Below are 13,460 nucleotides of genomic sequence, written 5' to 3' on the forward strand. Positions count from 1 at the left end.
AACATTCCTTTCCAGGATGACTACTGCATGCAAATCTACCTCATGCCCATGCCCTTGTTCTTGGCATCTAAAGATTTTGCTCTCACAAATGAAACCCCATAGATACTGCATGTGTTTGCTGCATGTAACTGTAGCATAAATTCCAATATGTCCAAGCAACTTCCATTTTTCACCTCAGGAGCTATCCCACCAAATGGAATAATATCTCTTGCATTTCTAGTTGGGGAGATGAGAGAGAGTATAATTGCTCATAATGAATATATTTGTTAATGGTTTTTAGTTACTGCATTTGAAAACAGGATCACAGAATCTGCTTGGTTTCACCATCATAGAATCAAGCAGGTTAGAAAAGAGCGCAGAGATCACCAAGTCCAACCTAGCACCTAATACTTAACACCTCCTGACAACTAAACCACGGCCCCAAGTGCCACATCCAAGCCTTTTTTGAACACCTCCAGGGATGGTGACTCCACCACCTCCCTGGGCAGCACATCCCAAAGGCCAATTACTCTTTCTGGGAAGAACTTTCTCCTCACCTCCAGCCTAAACCTCCCCTGGCACAGCTTGAGACTGTGTCCTCTTGTTCTGGTGCTGGGTGCCTGGGAGAAGAGGCCAAGCCCCACCTGGCTACAACCTCCCTTCAGGTAGTTGTAGAAAGCAAGAAGGTCTCCCCTGAGCCTCCTCTTCTCCAGGCTAAGCAACGCCAGCTCCCTCAGCCTCTCCTCACAGGGCTGTGCTCCAAACCCCTCCCCAGCCTTGTTGCCCTTCTCTGGACACCTTCAAGTGTCTCAATGTCCTTCTTAAACTGAGGGGCCCAGAACTGGACACAGGACTCGAGGTGTGGCCTAACCAGTGCTGAGCACAGGGGCACAATGACTTCCCTGCTCCTGCCAGCCACACTATTTCTGATGCAGGCCAGGGTGCCATTGGCCTTCTTGTCCACCTGGGCACACTGCTGGCTCATGTCCAGCAGGCTGCTGAACTGCTGGCTCATGATGAAGCAGGCAATAACCCCAGAAAAATTGTGCAATATGCAGTGTAACACTAAATGTCATGATAGTGTTCATGTCCTAGCATTTAATTTACAGCACTGAGAACACCTTCTAGCCTATACCACTGTACACAAACTTTTCCAGATCCCAGACAAGTGTCTGACTTTGTAGATAAGCAGAAGGTTGCTCCAGTTCTTCTGTCAGGTGTGACTCCAGTCAGGTCATACAAAAACTGAGCATTTGCAACTGCCATTGCAACAAATGAGGCACAATTGTAGTAAATAAATCCATCCAGTTTAAGCTAAGCCAGCTGTTAGAAGGACCATGCTCAGCTACCCACTCTTGTGACTCATTTCCTGAATTGTCCTAATTAGCACAGCTTTGCAAAGCAATTCATCCTCAAACCCAACAGAACAAATCAACACCCATCTTCATTCACTGCATTTATTACCAGCTCACTTCAGAGTCTGCTCTTCAGATCCACCTCTGTTGTGACACCAACAGGAAAAGGAACAAGAGACCACCACTGTGAAGCAGGCACTGGCTGCTGGCCCAAGCCTAAGCTACACACCTTGAACCGACTCAGACACCTTGTCCTTTCTGTTGCCTTCACTGATCTCGAGTCTGTGGTACTTCATGTTTCTGAAATTACTTCCTTTCTTAGAAGTTTAGAAGCCAAGTACTGTGCCTGGTAGCTGAATTCACTGTTAGAAAGCATCATACCTGTAAGTTACCATCATGGTTTGCATGAATGCATAATAAAGAATTCACCACTTCTGTCCTTTAGCATCAAAGAAGCCCTGACTGTCTGAGATGTTTTCTCACATGCTGGGTGATCCCCACAGCTTTATAAAGCATGCTGGCTTCTCTCCCCCTCAGAGATCCAGACTTCTGATATCATAAACCCTGAGCTCATTGAGAGTTTGATGAAGCATAAAGTAAGTGTACTTTAACAGTCAGATGAACAGCAAAGGGCCTTTGTGAGAGCTGGAGTGCAGGAACAGAGCTGCAAAAGGAAGGAAGAGCTGGGAAGCAAGAATCCTTTATATTTGGAGGTGACACTCTGCAACATTTGATTAATCATCTGATTTCTCAGTGACAGGACATGATTACAAATGACTACAGCAACTTCATTAAGGGCAATTTTTGTACTGGCACAGCTCATCTGAAGACTTCAGATGAAGGAAGAAAATTATGTAAAGCAGAACTGCTACACTTCTGCAGGACAGCATAAGGAAACCTGACCTCTTGAAAAACATTGCCTTTGATTTTTTCTGGCAGAGGGTAAAATCCCCAAGTTTTTGGCACAAAGACAAAATTCTGGCTCACAAAATAAAAAGCTTCTCCTCCAAACAGTAAAGGTATTTTGCTTCTGTAAGAATAGCACCTCACTGCTCCAAGACACCACCAGTCCCAAGGGATCAGTCCTGGGACCAGGCTTGTTCAACATCTTTGTGGGTGCCATGGACAGTGGCACTGAGTGCACCCTCAGCAAGTTTGCTGATGACACCAAGCTGTGTGGTGCAGCAGACAGGCTGGAGGGAACGGAGGCCATCCAGAGGGACCTGGACAGGCTGGCCTGTGCCCACCTCATGAGGTTCAATAAGAGCAAGTGCAGGGTCCTGCAGCTGGGTGGAGGCAATCCCAGGCACAAATACGGGCTGGGCAGTGACTGGCTGGAAAGTAGCCCTGAGGAGAGAGACTTGGGGGTGCTGGGGGACAAGAAGCTCAACATGAGCTCTCAGTGTGCACTTGCAGCCCGCAAAGCAAATCATATCCTGGGCTGCATCAGAAGTGTGGCCAGCAGGGCAAGGGAGGTGATCCTCCCCATCTACTCAGCCCTGGTGAGACCCCACCTGGAGTACTGCCTCCAGGTCTGGAACCCCTATTACAAGAGGGATGTGGAGGTGCTGGAAGGTGTCCAGAGAAGGGCCAGGAGGATGAGCAGAGGGCTGGAGCTCCTCTCCTGTGAGGACAGACTGAAGGAGTTGGGGCTGTTCAGTCTGCAGAAGAGAAGGCTCCAAGGTGACTTCATTGTGGCCTTCCAGTATCTGAAGGGGGCTACAGGAAGGCTGGGGAGGGACTGCTCAGGATCTCAGGTAGTGATAGGACTAGGGGGAATGGAATGAAGCTGGAGGTGGGGAGATTCAGGCTGGAGGTGAGGAGGAGGCTCTTCACCATGAGAGTGGTGAAGCCCTGGAATGGGTTGTCCAGGGAGGTGGTTGGGGCCCTGTCCCTGGAGGTGTTTAAGCCCAGGCTGGATGAGGCTCTGGGCAGCCTGACCTAGTGTGGGGTGTCCCTGCCCATGGCAGGGGGCTTGGAACTAGATGATCCTTGTGGTCCCTTCCAACCCTGACTGATACTATGATACTTTCAGATAGCTTTATAGAAATACCTTTTTTTTCTAGCTACCCTTTTGGAGGGTTACTAAACATTTTAGTTCCTCCTGCTCTAACAGTGCAGCATTTTAGAAGACTGTTGCTTAAGCAACTACTTAAAAGTAAACCCTCCAGAGAGCACACAGCAGTAAAAACAAGCCTCTCCAGGCTGATGAGACATCTAGACAAAAAGGCTCATGAGCAGAATTCTCCTACAGAGGAAACAAACATCTCAAGTGACACTCTCTAAGCAGTTTAGCTGGTTTAGATCACAGCTGAGACTATACCACTTCTAAATTAACATTAACCAATTCCCCTCCAAGAAACTGCACAGTCAATTCAGTCCATGAGATGAGCCCTGGAGGCATTCTACATTCCTGCTGGCTCCCCTGTTCAGAACAGGCTTATGGCTATTGCTAACAAAGTATTTCCTCCGTGCACCAAAGAAAGAGGAGAGCAAACAGCCAGGAGGGGAAAAGAGAAAATACCTGTGGGGAACATAGAATATGGGGGAAAGAAAAACATGTCAAAGGAGCACTGAATAATCATAGTAGTATCATAGTATCAGTCAGGGTTGGAAGGGATCACGAGGATCATCTAGTTCCAACCCCCCTGCCATGGGCAGGGACACCCCACACTCGATCAGGCTGGCCTCAACAGTGCATTTTACTCTCTGAAGATACCCAAAAAAGCAGTTTTCCAAAGCTTTCCAAAAGGCCAGACTTCCAGTGGCACCATGCACTGAAATGCAAGGAGAAGATGCCACAAACACAGCCCATTGCTACTGGGGTGCCAGACTCCCTCTGCAAAGCTACTGAAGTTCAGTCTGACTATGGCCATAAGAAGGTTCTGTATCTTGCAGAGGCACCAAGCAGGAAGGGTACATAGTGATGCAAGGGAAGAGTGCAGTCAAAAACCAGAGAAGCACAACTGAAGAAGGTAAGAGATGCTACAAGCTGTACACAGAGTGTACTCATCAGTGAGATCTCCCTCCTGTCCCAGATCACAAGAGCCCTTCTTCCACTCCTGAGCTACAGTGAATATACTCACAACCACAGCTCTGTGAAGGATTGTGGAACTGGCTCAACATAAAAGCAAGGCACCTGGAATACCTTATCCCTCTTCTGATTTCATGAAGTCATTTCATGTTCCATCTGGGTAGTAGATGAGAGCAGACAAAGGGGAACATGTGGTATAAATGCAGACAGGTGTGAGAGGAACAGACCAGAATCAAGTCCACTGGACGTCATAAAGCCTGACCACATGGAGTGGCAATGAAGATGAAGGAGGATGTGCCAGGGACATATGCCCTAAATTCAAAACAGTTTTTCCAAGACAAATATTCCCCAGATGACACCAATACAAAACTCCCACAGATACATCGCTCCTTGTAAACCCCCAGAGTTTACATTTTGCAGCTTTAGATGTGTCCCACTGAATGATCTGGAGGTTGGTTCACACCTTGAAATAAATTCACTGTCAAATAACACTCTATTCAATATGCTGGACTCAACAGTTTCCCAATATTTGTGATTCTGAAAGGCAAAAGAAAAATCTTATCTGCTATCTACTACTCTCATCTGCTTTATGTAAGGGGGGGAGAAAAAAACATCAGGGAATTCTTTACTGGCTGGAGGCTGAGCCCAGGGACTGGTGGTGAATGGTGCCACAGCCAGCTGGCAGCCAGGCACCAGTGGTGTGCCCCAGGGATCAGTGCTGGGCCCTGTGCTCTTTAACATCTTCATTGATGATCTGGATGAGGGGGTCAAGTCAGTCATCAGCAAATTTGCAGATGACACCAAGTTAGGAGCAGATGTTGGTCAGTTAGAGGGCAGAAAGGCTCTGCAGAGGGACCTTGACTGACTGGACAGATGGGCAGAGTCCAATGGGATGGTATTCAACAAGTCCAAGTGCCAGGTGCTGCACTTTGGCCACCTGTGGAGAGCTACAGGCTGGGGTCAGAGTGGCTGAGAGCTGCCAAACAGAGAGGGACCTGGGGGTGCTGATTGACAGCCACCTAAACATGAGCCAGCAGTGTGCCCAGGTGGCCAAGAAGGCTAATGGCATCCTGGCCTGCATTAGGAATAGTGTGGCCAGCAGGAGCAGGAAAGTCATTCTGCCCTGTGCTCTGCATTGGTTAGGCCACACCTTCAGTCCTGTGTCCAGTTCTGGACCCCTCAGTTTAAGAAGGACATTGAAACACTTGAAGGTGTCCAGAGAAGGGCAACAAGGCTGAGGAGGGGTCTGGAGCACAGCCCTGTGAGGAGAGGCTGAGGGAGCTGGGATTGTTTAGCCTGGAGAAGAGGAGGCTCAGGGGTGACCTCACTGCCCTCTCCAACTACCTGAAGGGAGGTTGTAGCCGGGAAGGGGTTGGCCTCTTCTCCCAGGCACCCAGCACCAGAACAAGAGGACACAGTCTCAAGCTGTGCCAGGGGAGGTTTAGGCTGGAGGTGAGGAGAAAGTTCTTCACAGAGAGAGTTGTTGGTCATTAGGATGTGCTGCCCAGGGAGGTGGTGGAGTCACCATCCCTGGAGGTGTTCAAGAGGGGATTGGATGTGGCACTTGGTGCCATGGTCTAGTCACGAGGTCTGTGGTGCCAGGTTGGACTCAATGATCTTTGAGGTCTCTTCCAACCTTGGTGATACTGTGATACTATGTTTTAAAACAGTATCTGTCACAGGATAGTCTTGGGCAAGCCTGTGGATGTGTAACACATCAGGCAATACATATAACACAAAAAGCAACAAGAAAAGTCTAAGTTACAATGATTGGCTCAGCTGCAACCCATCTGTCTTTCCTGAGGAACACTGAATACCATCACTGGGGAGAATTATTAGTGGAGATCTGCTACTGATGCTGTCACCTGGGTGACATTTCCATTTTCACAAGTACAAATTCCTCTCTTTCTGGAGGACTGGAAGCAGAGCAGGGATCACTGACACTCAACCTTCTCCTGTATTTCCTGAATGTGTAAAGCAGTCCTGCTCAACCTGGAAACCTATAGACTCTGTTGACAAGCAGCAAGACAAATGACACTTATAAGAAACCTGAAATACCAGGTGTGAGGTACTGGACTTCCCAGGCTCCCCAAGGAAACCATACAAAAAGGCCAGCTCCAAAGCAGTCCTTACAAACAACACAGAAGGAGACCCAGCTCTGGCAAATTCTGAATGGGAGCCACACTTAATTAATGATTTAGCTTGGCTAAGTGAATCATCAAAAGCATACCATGTTCCCCAAAAAAGGTTTACCCTTCCTGACTGTCTAATCTGGCCTTTCTTTCCCCACTTGAGCAGAACTGTCTTTGTAGCAGAGGGAGTACTACACACAATGTACAGACTCTTAAAGAAGGAACTTTCTCTTACCAAAAAAAAAGATGAATGAAACATTCATGGATTTGACTGTGTAAAGCAAGACTCCAGAGCAAACACTTGCCTCCATTCCTTATTTCTCTACAGATAACCACAAAACAGAGGGGATGAGCCTGCTGTCCTCCCCTTCCTTTCTTCACTCACATAAGCATGTTGCAAATGTTGGAAGGCACTTTCCAACATGAGATCCAGAGTAGTCTGTTACATGGGTATCACTGGATGGGTATTCAAATGGGTTTGTGCCCTTTAACTGCTTTTGAGTCAAATCTGGTTTCTTGTTGCATTTAGATTAATTTCTTTAATGAACCCTGAAAGAAAGCAAAAGCATAGGCCAGTATTAAATGGTGCAAATTACTACCAGCTGCAGTATCTCCAACAAGAGAAGCCCTTTTTAACAGCTGTGTAAGTAGACACAGCACATTTAGAAAGAGTCCGAGAAGGGCCTCCAAACCACCTCATTAAACCAAGGCAGTTCCACCAAGGCCATAAAGAGATAGTAATGTCAGATAGCACTCACGTGGCCATAAGCACTTTTACTTGCATGGCAGAGATAACAGGATATAATCCCACAAAAATGCTGCTGTTCAGCCTGCACTTAGACTTCCAGTCAACAGTCTGCCCACAGACGTGGGGTAGAGAGAGCTTAGTAATTTAAGGGGAGGTCACTACAAAAGCTGTGCTATCCATTGTCACTTTAGCTCAAAAGGTAGTCAGAGTAGAAGATTATAGCCTCAAACTTCCTCAGACACACCACCCAACGTTCATCCCAAAGCATCTTGCAGCCATGACAGCAAAGGATATAACTAAGTAAAGCTTGAAAGGAAGAGATTGATTAGAAGTCTTCGCTGCATTGAAGTGTCCTCTCCCCACAACCACATCAGCTCCCAGCAAGCTTTGCCTCACTTTAAAGCTCTGCAGATTCAGAGGAATTCTTTCCAAACAGCAGGGCAGAAAGCAGCAGTACAGAACAATATTCCTGCTGGCCAAAGAGGAAGTGGGTTATTTCCCAGATTTTAATTAAGCTATACAAATGGAATTCTAATGAAGGCAGGCACAGAACAAGACTCAGAACAAAAGAGGAAAATTCCTGTGCTGATGTTGGAAACAGCCAGCACAGAAAAGTGAACATTTTTTACCTTTGTTTTGTTCCCTGTGATGTTTGAGATCACCAGTCTAAAGCAGAACTACAACATGCTGTAGCAGTATACACAGGTACTGCTTATACACACAGAACCAGTATGTGATATGCTACACAGGGGCAGAACAAGAAAACACACCTCTTGCACAGAGACAGCTCATGCCAGGAGATGATTGCTAGACAAGTGCAACCAAAGGAAAGAGCAAGCACAGCAAAGAGGCAGAAACACTCAGAAAGGTAAGCAGTGGCCTTCTCAGCCCACTATCAGGCTGTTCTGCTTCAGGCAGCTTATGGCAGGAGACAGCATTAACGATGTGGCTTTTGGGATGCTTATGGGACTCTTGTTCATGATGGGTGAAAAGCATCCACCTGCCCCTCCACTTCCAGAATTAACAAGAAAGCTCATAACAAGGCTTTAGAGTGAATGCCAGTCACAGGTGGGGCTACACGTCAAATTCGCCACAGAATGCCACACTGGATGACAGCCCAAAAGGGCCAAGAAGAAAATTAGCTTGTATCCATCGTTGTAGGAACCCCCACAGGGATGACTGGATAAAATGTCTTATGGCAGACAAAAAAGATCCAAACCTCTTTCAGCAAAAATGGGCATTGTTTTGATCAGTTGGAGTGCCAAAAAGAAATCCAGACAAAGAGAGGGCAGCCTAGACTGGGTTTTACCAGGTGGCTAGACACAAAAGATCCTATCTCAAAGATGTATAGAAAGAATGAAAAAGGTTAACATGTAACCCAGATAAAGATCTGGGGAGACAACAGGCTGACAGAGACAGGAATGTAGCAAAAAGGTTCTCCTTGCAATGTCTGCAGCAATCTTTAGTGCCCCTTCGTTTAAAAAAAAAGCAATGCAGTTTCTCATGGTGTCCATAGCACAACCAGCAATTTCAGAACAGCTGATCTCCACTGGAGCAACCAAGTCCTCTGTCTTCAGCAAGAAGCCACGCTGTTACTGAAGACCTAAAGAGTTATGAACTCTGCTTGACGAAGTGTGGATGAAGCAGGTTGCTCCCTCCTGAAACTGGAATCATTCTATTAATTCCCTGCTGTCTACAAAGAGCAAGAACTTGCCTTTCCCAGCCTAGTATCACTGAATGTTTTGGAATGGACTGAACTTCAGTTTCTTCTTGCTACCAGGCCAAATACTTGCTGCTTGATTAAGCTTTAAAAGAAGGCAGCAAGGAAGGGATGTTAGATGAAAGGCTGCCCACACAGGTGAACAACCTTCCTTTCCTTAAACTGTTTCCACTATTTGGGCACTGGATTGCTATCACAAGCCACTTCATACCTAAGAGCATCATAGTGTCTCTTCAAATGAAGCTATAATGCAGGCAGGAGAACGAGAAGAGCAGTGTCAGCTCGCCACTTACAGAAGAAACTAAATGCTGTTAGAGCCCTAACAACTACACATTCCAACTGCATCAAAATCAGGAGACTGCAGAAACAGATGACAAAAGTCACTCTCTGCAGATCCCAAACAGTCAGAATCCAAATGTTTGCACAACATTCACAAACACCCTCTATATGCAGATCTCATTCCTCAGAGTTTATGTTCCTAGGCTCTCCTTTTCTCCCTTGTGCAGTCATAACAGAAGATGTCATTCAGCTACAGGAGGGAGGAGGAGAAAAGGAAGGAAAGGGTGGTGATTTGATGTTCCTATGCTAGCTTACCTCTTGCTCTTTCTCCACTGTTTTGGGCTCCCCTCCTAGTAAATAAACAGTGCCTGCCTCTTGTGTCTGATCTCATAGTTTCCATGCAGGAGCGTGAACACCAGGTCAGTATCACTGCTGCTTTATTTCCATCTAACCGTGGAAAGCTTCTCTGTAGCTGACATGTCAGTTATACACCCTGATAGTTTGCAAGGCTAAGATCAGTTCTAGGCTCTGGTGCTGCTGAGAGACTTATAAAAAGCAACCAAAGATGCCCACTGGAGCCAGTGTCGAAACCGAGCTGCTGGATTTACTGGCTGGGACTTACCCCTCCTCCTCCCTTATTTTTAAATGGAAGATAAGATTATTGTTAGGGTCTATTACAGTAAGAGCATTTGTCCAGGAAAACTCTCTCAGATCACATCAGCACTAGGAATATCTCACCAGTATCAGAGCAGTACACTAACAAAGCTGCATTTCACAGCCATATCTTAACGACAGCCCGCAGTGCTAAGGCAAGTTCTAGCAGCACACATGGTTTACTTGTGTATCTGCATCTGTGCAAGGACCTTACTCACAACAGATCATAACCCTGACTGACAGATACTCTGATGGAAGGCTTTACTCTAGTGCTATCCTCAGCCACAAATGAAGGGATTTTGCCACCTCAGGCTGTTAAGATCTAGATCAATTGCCAGAGAACAGATGCCTAAAACATCAAGGGTGAAAGCTGTGTGGCAGAAACAAGTTTTGACCAACCAAAGTTACCTACAGCACACAACCTGCAACGCCAAGAGATTGTGTGCATGCTCTGCTGTGGCTCTTACAGCCAATTTCCTGCAACATAGTCAAGAGAGAGTGAAGGTTTGCTGTTTCTATCAAAGAAAGGAAGCAGCAGCACTGACAGTTCTCCCTCTCCCTTTACCCAGAGCTACTCTGAATGCTACACTGAGATTACATTGGCAAGACAACCCCTGCATTTGCAGAGGAGAAAAACTTAATCCATTCATGGATTACTTAGATGTCTGAGAAGTCGTTCTGAAATCCTGCAAGATGAGCACTGACACAAGCAGCCAGGGAGCGATTCTGCCTCAGCTTTCTCCAACATGTCATCAGCTTCACATTACTGAGCCTACAACAGAAATCCACTCTCTCCTGGAAAACCAACAGTGCTGTAGCCTTCACCAAAGGAGACCTGCACCTGCAAAATAACTGAGATTTCTCACGTGAGGTATGTTTGCAGGGTATCTGAAACCCAGAGAGGCAAGAAAGCTCAGAATGAAATGTCATCCTGACCCCAGACAGCTGTGTTTAGGTACACAGCAGGAATACACAGTCCCATACTATTTACAGATCCTTTGTTAGCGTGCAGGATTAGTCAGGAAGAGGGTTTGTATTCTAACCTACTGAAAGTTGAGATTCAAATACATGCCACTTAAAAGCAACACAACTACTATGTTTTTTCTGCACATATACTTAATAACTGTTAAAACAAAAACCTTTATGCTTGTCCTGTAACATTGAAGAGGAGCAACCCTGTCCATTGATTTGAGAAGTAGAGGATTTCCAGCTTCACCAGTTAGCTCTAAGGTGTCCCTTCCAACCGTAATTGAACATATGAATTAACCCTAGTATATCTAGCTCTATCCACCGGTGTTCTTGCATAGAAGTGCTCTAGCAAGCTGCAAACTAAGCACAAACATACCTGTTTTCTTAATTGGAGCATGATTTTCTTCATTTTCAGCCACAGATGAATGCGTAACGGGACCTCTGGCTCGTTTAAAGGGACACTGCCAACTTGAATCTAACTCTAAATCTAGTTTTCTGTAAGTAATCTTTCACAGCCTCTTAGACCACTAGAAATATTTCCATGATTAAAGAAGTTAATTCCCATGCAGGGAGTTATTTTTACCAAACACATCCCTGCAGTACAACCACTCTAAACACAGGCACTGAAAACATGACAGTGACAAATAAGTAAAACAAGCACATTCTCTACAAGAAAAGCAGAAAGGTATTAGCATAACTATTGGGAAAAGAAGTCTACTTCAATTAAGTTCTTACACACATAAAATCCTGCTCACTGGTTTGTTGTTGGGTTTTTTGTCAAGCTTCCTTACCTTGTAGCTTTCCAAGTGTGTAAATAAAATGGGCCCTAATGCACAGACAGTTTCTTTATATCCAATTGTCCAGCGAGAGGCCGTTTATTTGCTCTGCTCCCCCTAAGACCACTACACCTGTACAGACCTCGCTCTTTTACAAGGAAGAGAAACAGAGCATAGTAATTTTAACTCTCAAGTCTAACAGCGATTTTCCTTTTGTTATCCTTTCAAATAAGTACAACAGGATCAACAAAGGAAGTGGCAGTTTTGTAGTGCCAGACTTGGAAAGCATTCCTCCATCTGAACAAAAGTCATTGTCAATTGTTCCACAGCACTAACCTTAAATGGGTGACTGCATGAGGTAAGAGATGACTTCTTGGGAATAGAAAATGAAGTTGTTAGAGCAAATGCATACACAGGTTGCAAGAGAAGGGACCCTATGTTTTGCAGCAGGTATTCTTGCTAAGTATACTAGCACTCTAAATACACCTTCGGGCAACAGATATTTAGTCTGTATCATAACCATAAAAAAAAAACCAACAAAACCACAGAACAGAAACCTAGGTGTCAGAAAGGTGGACACCCCTTGCATTAAACCTGTGCAACAGTAAAAGGCTACAGAGGCTTAAGTCTGCGAGACGTGCAGAGGTCTACACAAGATGAAGCTAGTATATGCAGTTTCTCTTGGGGTGTCACAAGCAATCTGAGGATGGAAGCACTAGAAGTACTTCATGACACCGGCAGTCACCGCTGCGAGGCTTTACCGGCGGCGTCACACAAACGGCACAGCGGCTCTGCAGATAAAGCCGAGGCGCAGGAGCAGTCCGCTGCATGGAGGCGCCCGGCGCGACCAAGCCGGGGGGGCAAAGCGCTGCCGCCCACCCGGGAGCACGGGGCGCGGCCAGACCCCGCGTCGCAGGGCGCCCCTCCGCCCTCCCGCAGGTAGCCTGCGCGCACCCGTACCGCCGCCTCCTCCTCCTCCTCCTCCTCCTCCTCTCCCGGCACGGGTCGGGAAGACGAGGTGCTCCAGTACCTCTCACTGAGCCATCTCCCTCCGGGGAGGGCGCGCTCGGGGGTCCCCAGGGCGGACGGCCGGACGCCACCGCCTCGTTCCTTCCCAACGCCGAGCCGTGTAATCGCGTCAGGGAACCGGCAAGAACCAACCGCCCAGCTGTGGGCCGCCCTAGGGATCGGGTTTCGCGGCTGCACTCTGCCGCCCTGTGCCAGCCCCCGGCCGCTGCCGCTTCCTACGGGCCCGCACGGTCCCCGCCTCGGCCCGGCGCCGTGCAGTGACCACCGCGCCGCCGTTCCAGGCCACCCGCCGGGAGATGCCAAGGGACGAAGAGGATTTTCCGCCGCCGCAAGCAACACCTTCACGCGGCCGAGCAGCGGCCACCCCACCTGCCGCGCTGCGCGGGAGCCCGCCCACCTTCCCTCCCAAGAGACGCCGGCGGCGGCAAAGGGTCGCCGCCGCCACACTTGCCTTCGCCTCATGCCGCTCCGGAGACGGCGGTGGCAGGGCTGTCGCAGCCCGAGACGCCTCTGCCGCGGGGGGCGCCGCGCTCCGCCCGTCAGGCTGCCGGCGCGGCGCGGCCCGACCCTGCCCGCCGCGGGAGGGGGCGGGTGAAGCTACGGCGGCGCGCGCACACCTTGGCAGCTGCCTCGGCCCCGCCTCGCCCCGCGCGCGGAGGGACTGTGGGGGCGGGAGGAGGAGCGCGTGCGGGCAAATCCCTCCCCGCCGCAGTTCCCTTAAAGCTATTCACGGGTTCAAGGGGAGGGCGGCAGGAAACGAAGGCTTCGGCCGCCGGGCCCGCGCT

The 13,460-nt window shown here is 48.1% G+C and overlaps 1 protein-coding gene across 1 annotated transcript in view; it reads right to left on the reverse strand.

The window, feature by feature from the left end:
- The window catches only part of MICAL3 (microtubule associated monooxygenase, calponin and LIM domain containing 3), a 219,649-nt gene extending 206,407 nt beyond the window's left edge, over positions 1-13,242 (reverse strand). The window contains 1 exon segment of the mRNA XM_068141849.1: positions 13,127-13,242. The gene's annotated coding sequence lies outside the window, so the exon portion shown is untranslated.
- Positions 13,243-13,460: the final 218 nt, after the last annotated feature.

Source organism: Melanerpes formicivorus, unplaced genomic scaffold, assembly GCF_026170545.1.
Source record: "Melanerpes formicivorus ecotype bairdi unplaced genomic scaffold, bMelFor1.0.p_v2 SCAF_8, whole genome shotgun sequence".
NCBI lineage: Eukaryota > Metazoa > Chordata > Aves > Piciformes > Picidae > Melanerpes > Melanerpes formicivorus.